Here is a 17,955-nt window from a genome sequence, read left to right as displayed (position 1 = left end):
ACCTAAGAAGTTGTTTCCTTGGTGATGAGATCAATTCTCACCGCCAGGAAATCCCATCTTGTCCTTTTCCATTCACTTTAAAACTGAAAATTCCATATAATTGAAGTTCTTATAAACAAATACAAAACAAACCACACAGAACCTCAGAAAGAGTTTTCTGATAAAGGCAATCAGAAAGGATTGATCAGTCTTTCCGTCATTTCCAGCACATCCGACAACAGTCTCCAAAGAGAAACAGGTCCGTTTTGTCTGAATGACTTGACATCAACCAAGTTTGTTGGTGATGTTGCTTGACAGTAAATATAATGCACTGTTACATTGTTGAGGACAGCTGAGCATAAGCATGACTGCTGGCTGAATGTCAGAAGTTGCATTCAAACACGTGCCAGTACGAGACTGCAACTATAGCGCAGTGCGTCGGACTCCTCGTCCATCCTGACATCTTCCAGGACCAGCTTTGGAAAGTGTGAAACTAACAAGTGCTTGCTTGCTCAGAAGGCAAAGATTGAATTGAGAAAAAGGCCCTTTCTTTTTGAACTGAATTGTCAAGCAGGGTGTCTACTGAGGTGTTTTGCTTGTGGAGTAACCAAGATACTCAGTAGTTGCAAAGTAGTGGAACTATGTCTGTTGGCAGCGCCAGGACATTCTTCAGCCTACAGCCCTAGGGAAAGCTTGAGCGTCCATCCAAATTAACAGGCTGTGTGTTGCAGCAGCACAGAAGAGGACCGTGCTTTGTGTACTTTTGAAGTTCCAAAGCACTTGTCCCACCCACTCTTTGTGTCCACTCTTGCATTTTCACGAGTCTGGGGAAATATTTGGATTTGAATATGAAGTTAAGAAAGTTACATGAGCTGAGGGATGAAAGTACTGAGTAAATTAACTAACCAGATAGAAGTAAACATGAGACTAGCATTGAAGGAAGGACAGGAGTAATCAACGCCTCTGGGTGGGCTTGAACCACCAACCTTTCGGTTAACAGCCGAACGCGCTAGCCTATTGCGCCACAGAGACAACATGTGTGGAAAATACCATTCTGATTATAGTGCTTGTTGGTAAATGATGACATGTCATTTCTTATTTGAAATGGACTAAAAAGTCTGTTTGTGAGAGATTGCATTTGAATTGGTTTTTCATGCCACTTCATCCATTGAGGAAACAAAGTGTGCATCCCAGCTCGTCTGTGACCCATCTTCGACATGTTTGTTCAAGTGTGTCAGTTCCTCGTTAGTATAGTGGACAGTATCTCCGCCTGTCACGCGGAAGACCAGGGTTCGATTCCCTGACGGGGAGAGCCTTTTTCTAGTCCAGCTTTCAACTGGCTCCTAGAAAACACATTATCTTGCACCAACCCCTATTTGCTGGTGAAACCTCTATCAACTCCTACACACTCACTGTGGTGTCACAAAAATGGCCGCCTTCTTTGCAAGAATCAACAGGTAATTCATGAACCCCTCAATTTTGTGTGATTCAAATATTTATTCTAAATGCACTGTCTGTTTCACAACATTTGTCCACATCTAAAGCTTTAGTGCTTCTGTCCTATATGGCACTTGTCACATTTCTGCTTCTTCTCAAAGACAGCTTTCAAAGAAGGACATGACATTGTTTTCTCACAATTAAGGTTAGGTTTTGGTAAGTTCAACAAGATGCCCACTGTGCATTACAGCTAAGTCGTCAGACCGATTGTTCTAATGCAATGACTTGACACCTCTTTCAATAGCATCCAATGACAGCCAGGTAGCCCTTAATCCTCCCGGAATAAGGACAAATACAATTTGTAACTTGTCTGACAAAGACCTAAGAAGTTGTTTCCTTGGTGATGAGATCAATTCTCACCGCCAGGAAATCCCATCTTGTCCTTTTCCATTCACTTTAAAACTGAAAATTCCATATAATTGAAGTTCTTATAAACAAATACAAAACAAACCACACAGAACCTCAGAAAGAGTTTTCTGATAAAGGCAATCAGAAAGGATTGATCAGTCTTTCCGTCATTTCCAGCACATCCGACAACAGTCTCCAAAGAGAAACAGGTCCGTTTTGTCTGAATGACTTGACATCAACCAAGTTTGTTGGTGATGTTGCTTGACAGTAAATATAATGCACTGTTACATTGTTGAGGACAGCTGAGCATAAGCATGACTGCTGGCTGAATGTCAGAAGTTGCATTCAAACACGTGCCAGTACGAGACTGCAACTATAGCGCAGTGCGTCGGACTCCTCGTCCATCCTGACATCTTCCAGGACCATCTTTGGAAAGTGTGAAACTAACAAGTGCTTGCTTGCTCAGAAGGCAAAGATTGAATTGAGAAAAAGGCCCTTTCTTTTTGAACTGAATTGTCAAGCAGGGCGTCTACTGAGGTGTTTTGCTTGTGGAGTAACCAAGATACTCAGTAGTTGCAATGTAGTGGAACTATGTCTGTTGGCAGCGCCAAGACATTCTTCAGCCTACAGCCCTAGGGAAAGCTTGAGCGTCCATCCAAATTAACAGGCTGTGTGTTGCAGCAGCACAGAAGAGGACCGTGCTTTGTGTACTGTTGAAGTTCCAAAGCACTTGTCCCACCCACTCTTTGTGTCCACTCTTGCATTTTCATGAGTCTGGGGAAATATTTGGATTTGAATATGAAGTTAAGAAAGTTACATGAGCTGAGGGATGAAAGTACTGAGTAAATTAGCTAACCAGATAGAAGTAAACATGAGACTAGCATTGAAGGAAGGACAGGAGTAATCAACGCCTGTGGGTGGGCTTGAACCACCAACCTTTCGGTTAACAGCCGAACGCGCTAGCCTACTGCGCCACAGAGACAACATGTGTGGAAAATACCATTCTGATTATAGTGCTTGTTGGTAAATGATGACATGTCATTTCTTATTTGAAATGGACTAAAAAGTCTGTTTGTGAGAGATTGCATTTGAATTGGTTTTTCATGCCACTTCATCCATTGAGGAAACAAAGTGTGCATCCCAGCTCGTCTGTGACCCATCTTCGACATGTTTGTTCAAGTGTGTCAGTTCCTCGTTAGTATAGTGGACAGTATCTCCGCCTGTCACGCGGAAGACCAGGGTTCGATTCCCTGACGGGGAGAGCCCTTTTCTAGTTCAGCCTTCAACTGGCTCCTAGAAAACACATTATCTTGCACCAACCCCTATTTGCTGGTGAAACCTCTATCAACTCCTACACACTCACCGTGGGGTCACAAAAATGGCCGCCTTCTTTGCAAGAATCAACAGGTAATTCATGAACCCCACAATTCTTTGTGACTCAAATATTTATTCTAAATGCACTGTCTGTTTCACAACATTTGTCCACATCTAAAGCTTTAGTGCTTCTGTCCTATATGGCACTTGTCACATTTCTGCTTCTTTTCAAAGACAGCTTTCAAAGAAGGACATGACATTGTTTTCTCACAATTAAGGTTAGGTTTTGGTAAGTTCAACAAGATGCCCACTGTGCATTACAGCTAAGTCGTCAGACCGATTGTTCTAATGCAATGACTTGACACCTCTTTCAATAGCATCCAATGACAGCCAGGTAGCCCTTAATCCTCCCGGAATAAGGACAAATACAATTTGTAACTTGTCTGACAAAGACCTAAGAAGTTGTTTCCTTGGTGATGAGATCAATTCTCACCGCCAGGAAATCCCATCTTGTCCTTTTCCATTCACTTTAAAATTGAAAATTCCATATAATTGAAGTTCTTATAAACAAATACAAAACAAACCACACAGAACCTTAGAAAGAGTTTTCTGATAAAGGCAATCAGAAAGGATTGATCAGTCTTTCCGTCATTTCCAGCACATCCGACAACAGTCTCCAAAGAGAAACAGGTCCGTTTTGTCTGAATGACTTGACATCAACCAAGTTTGTTGGTGATGTTGCTTGACAGTAAATATAATGCACTGTTACATTGTTGAGGACAGCTGAGCATAAGCATGACTGCTGGCTGAATGTCAGAAGTTGCATTCAAACACGTGCCAGTACGAGACTGCAACTATAGCGCAGTGCGTCGGACTCCTCGTCCATCCTGACATCTTCCAGGACCAGCTTTGGAAAGTGTGAAACTAACAAGTGCTTGCTTGCTCAGAAGGCAAAGATTGAATTGAGAAAAAGGCCCTTTCTTTTTGAACTGAATTGTCAAGCAGGGTGTCTACTGAGGTGTTTTGCTTGTGGAGTAACCAAGATACTCAGTAGTTGCAATGTAGTGGAACTATGTCTGTTGGCAGCGCCAGGACATTCTTCAGCCTACAGCCCTAGGGAAAGCTTGAGCGTCCATCCAAATTAACAGGCTGTGTGTTGCAGCAGCACAGAAGAGGACCGTGCTTTGTGTACTTTTGAAGTTCCAAAGCACTTGTCCCACCCACTCTTTGTGTCCACTCTTGCATTTTCACGAGTCTGGGGAAATATTTGGATTTGAATATGAAGTTAAGAAAGTTACATGAGCTGAGGGATGAAAGTACTGAGTAAATTAACTAACCAGATAGAAGTAAACATGAGACTAGCATTGAAGGAAGGACAGGAGTAATCAACGCCTCTGGGTGGGCTTGAACCACCAACCTTTCGGTTAACAGCCGAACGCGCTAGCCTATTGCGCCACAGAGACAACATGTGTGGAAAATACCATTCTGATTATAGTGCTTGTTGGTAAATGATGACATGTCATTTCTTATTTGAAATGGACTAAAAAGTCTGTTTGTGAGAGATTGCATTTGAATTGGTTTTTCATGCCACTTCATCCATTGAGGAAACAAAGTGTGCATCCCAGCTCGTCTGTGACCCATCTTCGACATGTTTGTTCAAGTGTGTCAGTTCCTCGTTAGTATAGTGGACAGTATCTCCGCCTGTCACGCGGAAGACCAGGGTTCGATTCCCTGACGGGGAGAGCCTTTTTCTAGTTCAGCCTTCAACTGGCTCCTAGAAAACACATTATCTTGCACCAACCCCTATTTGCTGGTGAAACCTCTATCAACTCCTACACACTCACTGTGGTGTCACAAAAATGGCCGCCTTCTTTGCAAGAATCAACAGGTAATTCATGAACCCATCAATTTTGTGTGATTCAAATATTTATTCTAAATGCACTGTCTGTTTCACAACATTTGTCCACATCTAAAGCTTTAGTGCTTCTGTCCTATATGGCACTTGTCACATTTCTGCTTCTTCTCAAAGACAGCTTTCAAAGAAGGACATGACATTGTTTTCTCACAATTAAGGTTAGGTTTTGGTAAGTTCAACAAGATGCCCACTGTGCATTACAGCTAAGTCGTCAGACCGATTGTTCTAATGCAATGACTTGACACCTCTTTCAATAGCATCCAATGACAGCCAGGTAGCCCTTAATCCTCCCGGAATAAGGACAAATACAATTTGTAACTTGTCTGACAAAGACCTAAGAAGTTGTTTCCTTGGTGATGAGATCAATTCTCACCGCCAGGAAATCCCATCTTGTCCTTTTCCATTCACTTTAAAACTGAAAATTCCATATAATTGAAGTTCTTATAAACAAATACAAAACAAACCACACAGAACCTCAGAAAGAGTTTTCTGATAAAGGCAATCAGAAAGGATTGATCAGTCTTTCCGTCATTTCCAGCACATCCGACAACAGTCTCCAAAGAGAAACAGGTCCGTTTTGTCTGAATGACTTGACATCAACCAAGTTTGTTGGTGATGTTGCTTGACAGTAAATATAATGCACTGTTACATTGTTGAGGACAGCTGAGCATAAGCATGACTGCTGGCTGAATGTCAGAAGTTGCATTCAAACACGTGCCAGTACGAGACTGCAACTATAGCACAGTGCGTCGGACTCCTCGTCCATCCTGACATCTTCCAGGACCATCTTTGGAAAGTGTGAAACTAACAAGTGCTTGCTTGCTCAGAAGGCAAAGATTGAATTGAGAAAAAGGCCCTTTCTTTTTGAACTGAATTGTCAAGCAGGGCGTCTACTGAGGTGTTTTGCTTGTGGAGTAACCAAGATACTCAGTAGTTGCAATGTAGTGGAACTATGTCTGTTGGCAGCGCCTGGACGTTCTTCAGCCTACAGCCCTAGGGAAAGCTTGAGCGTCCATCCAAATTAACAGGCTGTGTGTTGCAGCAGCACAGAAGAGGACTGTGCTTTGTGTACTTTTGAAGTTCCAAAGCACTTGTCCCACCCACTCTTTGTGTCCACTCTTGCATTTTCATGAGTCTGGGGAAATATTTCAATTTGAATATGAAGTTAAGAAAGTTACATGAGCTGAGGGATGAAAGTACTGAGTAAATTAGCAAACCAGATAGAGGTAAAAATGAGACTAGCATTGAAGGAAGGACAGGAGTAATCAACGCCTCTGGGTGGGCTTGAACCACCAACCTTTCGGTTAACAGCCGAACGCGCTAGCCTATTGCGCCACAGAGACAACATGTGTGGAAAATACCATTCTGATTATAGTGCTTGTTGGTAAATGATGACATGTCATTTCTTATGTGAAATGGACTAAAAAGTCTGTTTGTGAGAGATTGCATTTGAATTGGTTTTTCATGCCACTTCATCCATTGAGGAAACAAAGTGTGCATCCCAGCTCGTCTGTGACCCATCTTCGACATGTTTGTTCAAGTGTGTCAGTTCCTCGTTAGTATAGTGGACAGTATCTCCGCCTGTCACGCGGAAGACCAGGGTTCGATTCCCTGACGGGGAGAGCCTTTTTCTAGTTCAGCTTTCAACTGGCTCCTAGAAAACACATTATCTTGCACCAACCCCTATTTGCTGGTGAAACCTCTATCAACTCCTACACACTCACTGTGGTGTCACAAAAATGGCCGCCTTCTTTGCAAGAATCAACAGGTAATTCATGAACCCCTCAATTTTGTGTGATTCAAATATTTATTCTAAATGCACTGTCTGTTTCACAACATTTGTCCACATCTAAAGCTTTAGTGCTTCTGTCCTATATGGCACTTGTCACATTTCTGCTTCTTCTCAAAGACAGCTTTCAAAGAAGGACATGACATTGTTTTCTCACAATTAAGGTTAGGTTTTGGTAAGTTCAACAAGATGCCCACTGTGCATTACAGCTAAGTCGTCAGACCGATTGTTCTAATGCAATGACTTGACACCTCTTTCAATAGCATCCAATGACAGCCAGGTAGCCCTTAATCCTCCCGGAATAAGGACAAATACAATTTGTAACTTGTCTGACAAAGACCTAAGAAGTTGTTTCCTTGGTGATGAGATCAATTCTCACCGCCAGGAAATCCCATCTTGTCCTTTTCCATTCACTTTAAAACTGAAAATTCCATATAATTGAAGTTCTTATAAACAAATACAAAACAAACCACACAGAACCTCAGAAAGAGTTTTCTGATAAAGGCAATCAGAAAGGATTGATCAGTCTTTCCGTCATTTCCAGCACATCCGACAACAGTCTCCAAAGAGAAACAGGTCCGTTTTGTCTGAATGACTTGACATCAACCAAGTTTGTTGGTGATGTTGCTTGACAGTAAATATAATGCACTGTTACATTGTTGAGGACAGCTGAGCATAAGCATGACTGCTGGCTGAATGTCAGAAGTTGCATTCAAACACGTGCCAGTACGAGACTGCAACTATAGCGCAGTGCGTCGGACTCCTCGTCCATCCTGACATCTTCCAGGACCATCTTTGGAAAGTGTGAAACTACCAAGTGCTTGCTTGCTCAGAAGGCAAAGATTGAATTGAGAAAAAGGCCCTTTCTTTTTGAACTGAATTGTCAAGCAGGGCGTCTACTGAGGTGTTTTGCTTGTGGAGTAACCAAGATACTCAGTAGTTGCAATGTAGTGGAACTATGTCTGTTGGCAGCGCCAGGACATTCTTCAGCCTACAGCCCTAGGGAAAGCTTGAGCGTCCATCCAAATTAACAGGCTGTGTGTTGCAGCAGCACAGAAGAGGACCGTGCTTTGTGTACTGTTGAAGTTCCAAAGCACTTGTCCCACCCACTCTTTGTGTCCACTCTTGCATTTTCATGAGTCTGGGGAAATATTTGGATTTGAATATGAAGTTAAGAAAGTTACATGAGCTGAGGGATGAAAGTACTGAGTAAATTAGCAAACCAGATAGAAGTAAACATGAGACTAGCATTGAAGGAAGGACAGGAGTAATCAACGCCTGTGGGTGGGCTTGAACCACCAACCTTTCGGTTAACAGCCGAACGCGCTAGCCTACTGCGCCACAGAGACAACATGTGTGGAAAATACCATTCTGATTATAGTGCTTGTTGGTAAATGATGACATGTCATTTCTTATTTGAAATGGACTAAAAAGTCTGTTTGTGAGAGATTGCATTTGAATTGGTTTTTCATGCCACTTCATCCATTGAGGAAACAAAGTGTGCATCCCAGCTCGTCTGTGACCCATCTTCGACATGTTTGTTCAAGTGTGTCAGTTCCTCGTTAGTATAGTGGACAGTATCTCCGCCTGTCACGCGGAAGACCAGGGTTCGATTCCCTGACGGGAGAGCCCTTTTCTAGTTCAGCCTTCAACTGGCTCCTAGAAAACACATTATCTTGCACCAACCCCTATTTGCTGGTGAAACCTCTATCAACTCCTACACACTCACCGTGGGGTCACAAAAATGGCCGCCTTCTTTGCAAGAATCAACAGGTAATTCATGAACCCCACAATTCTTTGTGACTCAAATATTTATTCTAAATGCACTGTCTGTTTCACAACATTTGTCCACATCTAAAGCTTTAGTGCTTCTGTCCTATATGGCACTTGTCACATTTCTGCTTCTTTTCAAAGACAGCTTTCAAAGAAGGACATGACATTGTTTTCTCACAATTAAGGTTAGGTTTTGGTAAGTTCAACAAGATGCCCACTGTGCATTACAGCTAAGTCGTCAGACCGATTGTTCTAATGCAATGACTTGACACCTCTTTCAATAGCATCCAATGACAGCCAGGTAGCCCTTAATCCTCCCGGAATAAGGACAAATACAATTTGTAACTTGTCTGACAAAGACCTAAGAAGTTGTTTCCTTGGTGATGAGATCAATCCTCACCGCCAGGAAATCCCATCTTGTCCTTTTCCATTCACTTTAAAATTGAAAATTCCATATAATTGAAGTTCTTATAAACAAATACAAAACAAACCACACAGAACCTTAGAAAGAGTTTTCTGATAAAGGCAATCAGAAAGGATTGATCAGTCTTTCCGTCATTTCCAGCACATCCGACAACAGTCTCCAAAGAGAAACAGGTCCGTTTTGTCTGAATGACTTGACATCAACCAAGTTTGTTGGTGATGTTGCTTGACAGTAAATATAATGCACTGTTACATTGTTGAGGACAGCTGAGCATAAGCATGACTGCTGGCTGAATGTCAGAAGTTGCATTCAAACACGTGCCAGTACGAGACTGCAACTATAGCGCAGTGCGTCGGACTCCTCGTCCATCCTGACATCTTCCAGGACCAGCTTTGGAAAGTGTGAAACTAACAAGTGCTTGCTTGCTCAGAAGGCAAAGATTGAATTGAGAAAAAGGCCCTTTCTTTTTGAACTGAATTGTCAAGCAGGGTGTCTACTGAGGTGTTTTGCTTGTGGAGTAACCAAGATACTCAGTAGTTGCAAAGTAGTGGAACTATGTCTGTTGGCAGCGCCAGGACATTCTTCAGCCTACAGCCCTAGGGAAAGCTTGAGCGTCCATCCAAATTAACAGGCTGTGTGTTGCAGCAGCACAGAAGAGGACCGTGCTTTGTGTACTTTTGAAGTTCCAAAGCACTTGTCCCACCCACTCTTTGTGTCCACTCTTGCATTTTCACGAGTCTGGGGAAATATTTGGATTTGAATATGAAGTTAAGAAAGTTACATGAGCTGAGGGATGAAAGTCCTGAGTAAATTAACTAACCAGATAGAAGTAAACATGAGACTAGCATTGAAGGAAGGACAGGAGTAATCAACGCCTCTGGGTGGGCTTGAACCACCAACCTTTCGGTTAACAGCCGAACGCGCTAGCCTATTGCGCCACAGAGACAACATGTGTGGAAAATACCATTCTGATTATAGTGCTTGTTGGTAAATGATGACATGTCATTTCTTATGTGAAATGGACTAAAAAGTCTGTTTGTGAGAGATTGCATTTGAATTGGTTTTTCATGCCACTTCATCCATTGAGGAAACAAAGTGTGCATCCCAGCTCGTCTGTGACCCATCTTCGACATGTTTGTTCAAGTGTGTCAGTTCCTCGTTAGTATAGTGGACAGTATCTCCGCCTGTCACGCGGAAGACCAGGGTTCGATTCCCTGACGGGGAGAGCCTTTTTCTAGTTCAGCTTTCAACTGGCTCCTAGAAAACACATTATCTTGCACCAACCCCTATTTGCTGGTGAAACCTCTATCAACTCCTACACACTCACTGTGGTGTCACAAAAATGGCCGCCTTCTTTGCAAGAATCAACAGGTAATTCATGAACCCCTCAATTTTGTGTGATTCAAATATTTATTCTAAATGCACTGTCTGTTTCACAACATTTGTCCACATCTAAAGCTTTAGTGCTTCTGTCCTATATGGCACTTGTCACATTTCTGCTTCTTCTCAAAGACAGCTTTCAAAGAAGGACATGACATTGTTTTCTCACAATTAAGGTTAGGTTTTGGTAAGTTCAACAAGATGCCCACTGTGCATTACAGCTAAGTCGTCAGACCGATTGTTCTAATGCAATGACTTGACACCTCTTTCAATAGCATCCAATGACAGCCAGGTAGCCCTTAATCCTCCCGGAATAAGGACAAATACAATTTGTAACTTGTCTGACAAAGACCTAAGAAGTTGTTTCCTTGGTGATGAGATCAATTCTCACCGCCAGGAAATCCCATCTTGTCCTTTTCCATTCACTTTAAAACTGAAAATTCCATATAATTGAAGTTCTTATAAACAAATACAAAACAAACCACACAGAACCTCAGAAAGAGTTTTCTGATAAAGGCAATCAGAAAGGATTGATCAGTCTTTCCGTCATTTCCAGCACATCCGACAACAGTCTCCAAAGAGAAACAGGTCCGTTTTGTCTGAATGACTTGACATCAACCAAGTTTGTTGGTGATGTTGCTTGACAGTAAATATAATGCACTGTTACATTGTTGAGGACAGCTGAGCATAAGCATGACTGCTGGCTGAATGTCAGAAGTTGCATTCAAACACGTGCCAGTACGAGACTGCAACTATAGCGCAGTGCGTCGGACTCCTCGTCCATCCTGACATCTTCCAGGACCATCTTTGGAAAGTGTGAAACTAACAAGTGCTTGCTTGCTCAGAAGGCAAAGATTGAATTGAGAAAAAGGCCCTTTCTTTTTGAACTGAATTGTCAAGCAGGGCGTCTACTGAGGTGTTTTGCTTGTGGAGTAACCAAGATACTCAGTAGTTGCAATGTAGTGGAACTATGTCTGTTGGCAGCGCCAAGACATTCTTCAGCCTACAGCCCTAGGGAAAGCTTGAGCGTCCATCCAAATTAACAGGCTGTGTGTTGCAGCAGCACAGAAGAGGACCGTGCTTTGTGTACTGTTGAAGTTCCAAAGCACTTGTCCCACCCACTCTTTGTGTCCACTCTTGCATTTTCATGAGTGTGGGGAAATATTTGGATTTGAATATGAAGTTAAGAAAGTTACATGAGCTGAGGGATGAAAGTACTGAGTAAATTAGCAAACCAGATAGAAGTAAACATGAGACTAGCATTGAAGGAAGGACAGGAGTAATCAACGCCTCTGGGTGGGCTTGAACCACCAACCTTTCGGTTAACAGCCGAACGCGCTAGCCTACTGCGCCACAGAGACAACATGTGTGGAAAATACCATTCTGATTATAGTGCTTGTTGGTAAATGATGACATGTCATTTCTTATTTGAAATGGACTAAAAAGTCTGTTTGTGAGAGATTGCATTTGAATTGGTTTTTCATGCCACTTCATCCATTGAGGAAACAAAGTGTGCATCCCAGCTCGTCTGTGACCCATCTTCGACATGTTTGTTCAAGTGTGTCAGTTCCTCGTTAGTATAGTGGACAGTATCTCCGCCTGTCACGCGGAAGACCAGGGTTCGATTCCCTGACGGGGAGAGCCCTTTTCTAGTTCAGCCTTCAACTGGCTCCTAGAAAACACATTATCTTGCACCAACCCCTATTTGCTGGTGAAACCTCTATCAACTCCTACACACTCACCGTGGGGTCACAAAAATGGCCGCCTTCTTTGCAAGAATCAACAGGTAATTCATGAACCCCACAATTCTTTGTGACTCAAATATTTATTCTAAATGCACTGTCTGTTTCACAACATTTGTCCACATCTAAAGCTTTAGTGCTTCTGTCCTATATGGCACTTGTCACATTTCTGCTTCTTTTCAAAGACAGCTTTCAAAGAAGGACATGACATTGTTTTCTCACAATTAAGGTTAGGTTTTGGTAAGTTCAACAAGATGCCCACTGTGCATTACAGCTAAGTCGTCAGACCGATTGTTCTAATGCAATGACTTGACACCTCTTTCAATAGCATCCAATGACAGCCAGGTAGCCCTTAATCCTCCCGGAATAAGGACAAATACAATTTGTAACTTGTCTGACAAAGACCTAAGAAGTTGTTTCCTTGGTGATGAGATCAATTCTCACCGCCAGGAAATCCCATCTTGTCCTTTTCCATTCACTTTAAAATTGAAAATTCCATATAATTGAAGTTCTTATAAACAAATACAAAACAAACCACACAGAACCTTAGAAAGAGTTTTCTGATAAAGGCAATCAGAAAGGATTGATCAGTCTTTCCGTCATTTCCAGCACATCCGACAACAGTCTCCAAAGAGAAACAGGTCCGTTTTGTCTGAATGACTTGACATCAACCAAGTTTGTTGGTGATGTTGCTTGACAGTAAATATAATGCACTGTTACATTGTTGAGGACAGCTGAGCATAAGCATGACTGCTGGCTGAATGTCAGAAGTTGCATTCAAACACGTGCCAGTACGAGACTGCAACTATAGCGCAGTGCGTCGGACTCCTCGTCCATCCTGACATCTTCCAGGACCAGCTTTGGAAAGTGTGAAACTAACAAGTGCTTGCTTGCTCAGAAGGCAAAGATTGAATTGAGAAAAAGGCCCTTTCTTTTTGAACTGAATTGTCAAGCAGGGCGTCTACTGAGGTGTTTTGCTTGTGGAGTAACCAAGATACTCAGTAGTTGCAATGTAGTGGAACTATGTCTGTTGGCAGCGCCAGGACGTTCTTCAGCCTACAGCCCTAGGGAAAGCTTGAGCGTCACTCCAAATTAACACGCTGTGTGTTGCAGCAGCACAGAAGAGGACTGTGCTTTGTGTACTTTTGAAGTTCCAAAGCACTTGTCCCACCCACTCTTTGTGTCCACTCTTGCATTTTCATGAGTCTGGGGAAATATTTGGATTTGAATATGAAGTTAAGAAAGTTACATGAGCTGAGGGATGAAAGTACTGATTAAATAAGCAAACCAGATAGAAGTAAACATGAGACTAGCATTGAAGGAAGGACAGGAGTAATCAACGCCTCTGGGTGGGCTTGAACCACCAACCTTTCGGTTAACAGCCGAACGCGCTAGCCTACAGCGCCACAGAGACAACATGTGTGGAAAATACCATTCTGATTATAGTGCTTGTTGGTAAATGATGACATGTCATTTCTTATTTGAAATGGACTAAAAAGTCTGTTTGTGAGAGATTGCATTTGAATTGGTTTTTCATGCCACTTCATCCATTGAGGAAACAAAGTGTGCATCCCAGCTCGTCTGTGACCCACCTTCGACATGTTTGTTCAAGTGTGTCAGTTCCTCGTTAGTATAGTGGACAGTATCTCCGCCTGTCACGCGGAAGACCAGGGTTCGATTCCCTGACGGAGAGAGCCCTTTTCTAGTTCAGCCTTCAACTGGCTCCTAGAAAACACATTATCTTGCACCAACCCCTATTTGCTGGTGAAACCTCTATCAACTCCTACACACTCACTGCGGTGTCACAAAAATGGCCGCCTTCTTTGCAAGAATCAACAGGTAATTCATGAACCCCACAATTCTTTGTGACTCAAATATTTATTCTAAATGCACTGTCTGTTTCACAACATTTGTCCACATCTAAAGCTTTAGTGCTTCTGTCCTATATGGCACTTGTCACATTTCTGCTTCTTTTCAAAGACAGCTTTCAAAGAAGGACATGACATTGTTTTCTCACAATTAAGGTTAGGTTTTGGTAAGTTCAACAAGATGCCCACTGTGCATTACAGCTAAGTCGTCAGACCGATTGTTCTAATGCAATGACTTGACACCTCTTTCAATAGCATCCAATGACAGCCAGGTAGCCTTTAATCCTCCCGGAATAAGGACAAATACAATTTGTAACTTGTCTGACAAAGACCTAAGAAGTTGTTTCCTTGGTGATGAGATCAATTCTCACCGCCAGGAAATCCCATCTTGTCCTTTTCCATTCACTTTAAAACTGAAAATTCCATATAATTGAAGTTCTTATAAACAAATACAAAACAAACCACACAGAACCTCAGAAAGAGTTTTCTGATAAAGGCAATCAGAAAGCATTGATCAGTCTTTCCGTCATTTCCAGCACATCCGACAACAGTCTCCAAAGAGAAACAGGTCCGTTTTGTCTGAATGACTTGACATCAACCAAGTTTGTTGGTGATGTTGCTTGACAGTAAATATAATGCACTGTTACATTGTTGAGGACAGCTAAGCATAAGCATGACTGCTGGCTGAATGTCAGAAGTTGCATTCAAACACGTGCCAGTACGAGACTGCAACTATAGCGCAGTGTGTCGGACTCCTCGTCCATCCTGACATCTTCCAGGACCAGCTTTGGAAAGTGTGAAACTAACAAGTGCTTGCTTGCTCAGAAGGCAAAGATTGAATTGAGAAAAAGGCCCTTTCTTTTTGAACTGAATTGTCAAGCAGGGCGTCTACTGAGGTGTTTTGCTTGTGGAGTAACCAAGATACTCAGTAGTTGCAATGTAGTGGAACTATGTCTGTTGGCAGCGCCTGGATGTTCTTCAGCCTACAGTCCTAGGGAAAGCTTGAGCGTCCATCCAAATTAACAGGTTGTGTGTTGCAGCAGCACAGAAGAGGACTGTGCTTTGTGTACTTTTGAAGTTCCAAAGCACTTGTCCCACCCACTCTTTGTGTCCACTCTTGGATTTTCATGAGTCTGGGGAAATATTTCAATTTGAATATGAAGTTAAGAAAGTTACATGAGCTGAGGGATGAAAGTACTGAGTAAATTAGCTAACCAGATAGAAGTAAACATGAGACTAGCATTGAAGGAAGGACAGGAGTAATCAACGCCTCTGGGTGGGCTTGAACCACCAACCTTTCGGTTAACAGCCGAACGCGCTAGCCTACTGCGCCACAGAGACAACATGTGTGGAAAATACCATTCTGATTATAGTGCTTGTTGGTAAATGATGACATGTCATTTCTCATTTGAAATGGACTAAAAAGTCTGTTTGTGAGAGATTGCATTTGAATTGGTTTTTCATGCCACTTCATCCATTGAGGAAACAAAGTGTGCATCCCAGCTCGTCTGTGACCCACCTTCGACATGTTTGTTCAAGTGTGTCAGTTCCTAGTTAGTATAGTGGACAGTATCTCCGCCTGTCACGCGGAAGACCAGGGTTCGATTCCCTGACGGGGAGAGCCCTTTTCTAGTTCAGCCTTCAACTGGCTCCTAGAAAACACATTATCTTGCACCAACCCCTATTTGCTGGTGAAACCTCTATCAACTCCTACACACTCACTGCGGTGTCACAAAAATGGCCGCCTTCTTTGCAAGAATCAACAGGTAATTCATGAACCCCACAATTCTTTGTGACTCAAATATTTATTCTAAATGCACTGTCTGTTTCACAACATTTGTCCACATCTAAAGCTTTAGTGCTTCTGTCCTATATGGCACTTGTCACATTTCTGCTTCTTTTCAAAGACAGCTTTCAAAGAAGGACATGACATTGTTTTCTCACAATTAAGGTTAGGTTTTGGTAAGTTCAACAAGATGCCCACTGTGCATTACAGCTAAGTCGTCAGACCGATTGTTCTAATGCAATGACTTGACACCTCTTTCAATAGCATCCAATGACAGCCAGGTAGCCCTTAATCCTCCCGGAATAAGGACAAATACAATTTGTAACTTGTCTGACAAAGACCTAAGAAGTTGTTTCCTTGGTGATGAGATCAATTCTCACCACCAGGAAATCCCATCTTGTCCTTTTCCATTCACTTTAAAACTGAAAATTCCATATAATTGAAGTTCTTATAAACAAATACAAAACAAACCACACAGAACCTCAGAAAGAGTTTTCTGATAAAGGCAATCAGAAAGCATTGATCAGTCTTTCCGTCATTTCCAGCACATCCGACAACAGTCTCCAAAGAGAAACAGGTCCGTTTTGTCTGAATGACTTGACATCAACCAAGTTTGTTGGTGATGTTGCTTGACAGTAAATATAATGCACTGTTACATTGTTGAGGACAGCTGAGCATAAGCATGACTGCTGGCTGAATGTCAGAAGTTGCATTCAAACACGTGCCAGTACGAGACTGCAACTATAGCGCAGTGTGTCGGACTCCTCGTCCATCCTGACATCTTCCAGGACCAGCTTTGGAAAGTGTGAAACTAACAAGTGCTTGCTTGCTCAGAAGGCAAAGATTGAATTGAGAAAAAGGCCCTTTCTTTTTGAACTGAATTGTCAAGCAGGGCGTCTACTGAGGTGTTTTGCTTGTGGAGTAACCAAGATACTCAGTAGTTGCAATGTAGTGGAACTATGTCTGTTGGCAGCGCCTGGACGTTCTTCAGCCTACAGCCCTAGGGAAAGCTTGAGCGTCCATCCAAATTAACAGGCTGTGTGTTGCAGCAGCACAGAAGAGGACTGTGCTTTGTGTACTTTTGAAGTTCCAAAGCACTTGTCCCACCCACTCTTTGTGTCCACTCTTGCATTTTCATGAGTCTGGGGAAATATTTCAATTTGAATATGAAGTTAAGAAAGTTACATGAGCTGAGGGATGAAAGTACTGAGTAAATTAGCAAACCAGATAGAGGTAAAAATGAGACTAGCATTGAAGGAAGGACAGGAGTAATCAACGCCTCTGGGTGGGCTTGAACCACCAACCTTTCGGTTAACAGCCGAACGCGCTAGCCTATTGCGCCACAGAGACAACATGTGTGGAAAATACCATTCTGATTATAGTGCTTGTTGGTAAATGATGACATGTCATTTCTTATTTGAAATGGACTAAAAAGTCTGTTTGTGAGAGATTGCATTTGAATTGGTTTTTCATGCCACTTCATCCATTGAGGAAACAAAGTGTGCATCCCAGCTCGTCTGTGACCCACCTTCGACATGTTTGTTCAAGTGTGTCAGTTCCTCGTTAGTATAGTGGACAGTATCTCCGCCCTTTCACGCGGAAGACCAGGGTTCGATTCCCTGACGGGGAGAGCCCTTTTCTAGTTCAGCCTTCAACTGGCTCCTAGAAAACACATTATCTTGCACCAACCCCTATTTGCTGGTGAAACCTCTATCAACTCTTACACACTCACTGTGGTGTCACAAAAATGGCCGCCTTCTTTGCAAGAATCAACAGGTAATTCATGAACCCCACAATTCTTTGTGACTCAAATATTTATTCTAAATGCACTGTCTGTTTCACAACATTTGTCCACATCTAAAGCTTTAGTGCTTCTGTCCTATATGGCACTTGTCACATTTCTGCTTCTTTTCAAAGACAGCTTTCAAAGAAGGACATGACATTGTTTTCTCACAATTAAGTTTAGGTTTTGGTAAGTTTAACAAGATGCCCACTGTGCATTACAGCTAAGTCGTCAGACCGATTGTTCTAATGCAATGACTTGACACCTCTTTCAATAGCATCCAATGACAGCCAGGTAGCCCTTAATCCTCCCGGAATAAGGACAAATACAATTTGTAACTTGTCTGACAAAGACCTA

General features: G+C 42.4%; 13 non-coding genes across 13 annotated transcripts; 6 read left to right on the top strand and 7 right to left on the bottom strand.

The window, feature by feature from the left end:
• Nucleotides 1–937: 937 nt before the first annotated feature.
• Nucleotides 938–1,011, bottom strand: trnan-guu (transfer RNA asparagine (anticodon GUU)). The gene has a single exon. It is a non-coding gene; the product is annotated as a tRNA-Asn (tRNA).
• A 207-nt stretch (nt 1,012–1,218) lies between these two features.
• On the top strand, nt 1,219–1,290 carry trnad-guc (transfer RNA aspartic acid (anticodon GUC)). Its single transcript has one exon. It is a non-coding gene; the product is annotated as a tRNA-Asp (tRNA).
• A 1,723-nt stretch (nt 1,291–3,013) lies between these two features.
• Nucleotides 3,014–3,085, top strand: trnad-guc (transfer RNA aspartic acid (anticodon GUC)). The gene has a single exon. It is a non-coding gene; the product is annotated as a tRNA-Asp (tRNA).
• A 1,442-nt stretch (nt 3,086–4,527) lies between these two features.
• Nucleotides 4,528–4,601, bottom strand: trnan-guu (transfer RNA asparagine (anticodon GUU)). The gene has a single exon. It is a non-coding gene; the product is annotated as a tRNA-Asn (tRNA).
• Nucleotides 4,602–4,808: 207 nt separating this feature from the next.
• trnad-guc (transfer RNA aspartic acid (anticodon GUC)) lies at nt 4,809–4,880 on the top strand. Its single transcript has one exon. It is a non-coding gene; the product is annotated as a tRNA-Asp (tRNA).
• A 1,442-nt stretch (nt 4,881–6,322) lies between these two features.
• trnan-guu (transfer RNA asparagine (anticodon GUU)) lies at nt 6,323–6,396 on the bottom strand. Its single transcript has one exon. It is a non-coding gene; the product is annotated as a tRNA-Asn (tRNA).
• Nucleotides 6,397–6,603: 207 nt separating this feature from the next.
• Nucleotides 6,604–6,675, top strand: trnad-guc (transfer RNA aspartic acid (anticodon GUC)). The gene has a single exon. It is a non-coding gene; the product is annotated as a tRNA-Asp (tRNA).
• Nucleotides 6,676–9,911: 3,236 nt separating this feature from the next.
• Nucleotides 9,912–9,985, bottom strand: trnan-guu (transfer RNA asparagine (anticodon GUU)). Its single transcript has one exon. It is a non-coding gene; the product is annotated as a tRNA-Asn (tRNA).
• A 207-nt stretch (nt 9,986–10,192) lies between these two features.
• Nucleotides 10,193–10,264, top strand: trnad-guc (transfer RNA aspartic acid (anticodon GUC)). Its single transcript has one exon. It is a non-coding gene; the product is annotated as a tRNA-Asp (tRNA).
• Nucleotides 10,265–11,706: 1,442 nt separating this feature from the next.
• Nucleotides 11,707–11,780, bottom strand: trnan-guu (transfer RNA asparagine (anticodon GUU)). Its single transcript has one exon. It is a non-coding gene; the product is annotated as a tRNA-Asn (tRNA).
• A 207-nt stretch (nt 11,781–11,987) lies between these two features.
• Nucleotides 11,988–12,059, top strand: trnad-guc (transfer RNA aspartic acid (anticodon GUC)). The gene has a single exon. It is a non-coding gene; the product is annotated as a tRNA-Asp (tRNA).
• A 3,237-nt stretch (nt 12,060–15,296) lies between these two features.
• Nucleotides 15,297–15,370, bottom strand: trnan-guu (transfer RNA asparagine (anticodon GUU)). Its single transcript has one exon. It is a non-coding gene; the product is annotated as a tRNA-Asn (tRNA).
• Nucleotides 15,371–17,091: 1,721 nt separating this feature from the next.
• Nucleotides 17,092–17,165, bottom strand: trnan-guu (transfer RNA asparagine (anticodon GUU)). The gene has a single exon. It is a non-coding gene; the product is annotated as a tRNA-Asn (tRNA).
• Between the last annotated feature and the right edge of the window lie 790 nt (nt 17,166–17,955).

The sequence above is a fragment of the Oryzias latipes genome, chromosome 11 (assembly GCF_053564925.1).
Source record: "Oryzias latipes strain Hd-rR chromosome 11, Olatipes_Hd-rR_3.1".
NCBI lineage: Eukaryota > Metazoa > Chordata > Actinopteri > Beloniformes > Adrianichthyidae > Oryzias > Oryzias latipes.
The sequence above is the reverse complement of the archived record's forward strand: the minus strand, read 5'-3'. Positions and strand labels throughout refer to the sequence as shown.